The sequence below is a fragment of the Arachis ipaensis genome, chromosome B09 (genome assembly GCF_000816755.2).
Source record: "Arachis ipaensis cultivar K30076 chromosome B09, Araip1.1, whole genome shotgun sequence".
Classification (NCBI taxonomy): Eukaryota; Viridiplantae; Streptophyta; class Magnoliopsida; order Fabales; family Fabaceae; genus Arachis; species Arachis ipaensis.
Window position 1 is genome coordinate 1,338,121 of NC_029793.2, and position 1,545 is coordinate 1,339,665.

Sequence of the window (1,545 nt, forward strand, 5' to 3'; positions counted from 1 at the left end):
AGATGTAAGATGTAAATTAAAAATAATATATTATAAATTTCACCTCTCTCAAAAATTGAGCCTATTCTATTTTATTGATAAAAAAGCCTATTTAGTTTTGATGACACCCACAAAAGTTATTAACATATTCAAAATTGACAAATGAAAACATAAAGAAAAAGCCTTTTTCAATAGAATTATATTTATATGATGACTCATTATTTTCAAAAGAATGTATAAAAATTAAAACATGTGATGAAAAAGAAAGAGGGGAATATATAACCGACATTCAGAAATTTGGTTTTCTCATAGAATATCAAATTGGCAATAAAATGCATTCTGATTATCACAAAATAGAATTGAAGTCATTCAAAAAAAAAAGTTACAGTCAATTTATCATTATCCATAATAATTTACAAGTTGTATTAGATAATGCACATATTAAATTTCTGTTATAGGGCTTGTTTAGGTGACCTTCTAAAAAAAAATCTTTTTTCGAGTTATCTTTTTATAAAAAATTTTATGAAAAAGTAAAAACAATTTTATGTTTGGGTATCTCATGTAAAAAGATATTTTTATCTATCAATTATATTTGGATATAACAATATAAAAGTACTTTTTTATTTATTTATTACATAAAAAAATATATTTTTTTTAAGGAAAAAAGATTTTTTAAAAAAAGATATAAATTATAGCTTCTCAAAAAAGATATTTTTCTGATTTTTCTATTACTTTTACTTTTACTACTCGAAATTTGCCAAACACGCTAGAAAATAAAAAAAGATATTTTTTCATTAAAAAAATATCTTTTTTTTATCAAAATAATGATGCCCAAATAAGCACGTAGTCCTATTACCACTTTTATTGCTATATTTTATGAATCGTTGTCTTAAATTCATTAATTCGTTTAATTCATGTTTTATTTGATTATATTTTATTAATATTTGGCTCAGCATGTTTTCGTCAGATTGGTTGATGTCGGTATTTGATCTAGTGGGAGGATTTTATCATATTTTTTTTTTCATAATATCACTCTCTCTATATATAGATTTTTGCATTTATTCTCATATAAACATATAAAAAACAGAAGTAATATTATTATCAAAATGGGACCAACAATATCAACTTTTATTGGATTAAATATCGATAAAAATAACGTCGATTTTATATAATAATATCAACAGTAACATTGTCGATTTTAATAAGAAGATAAAATTTTCAAACTCATATTATAGACGAAAATGATGTCGATTTTATTCAAATTCTGAAAAAACGACAAGCTTAATAGCGACAATTTTCGCCGTCTATTTTGCTGTTAATTTTTAATATTATCGATAGTTTAACCGTCGATTTTGTCGTCGATTTTAACAATGTTTCTCGTAGTGTTTTCTCAACCTATTTTCACAAATTATGATGCTAATTTGTATTTTTTATTACTTAATTTGTACGACCGGCCAATAGATTCTTCGTTTACGGTTGTCAAATTTACATCCCATAAACTATAAATATATATTTTATTCTTATTTTAATTAACTCATTTTCAAAATCTACTAATTTTATATCTTA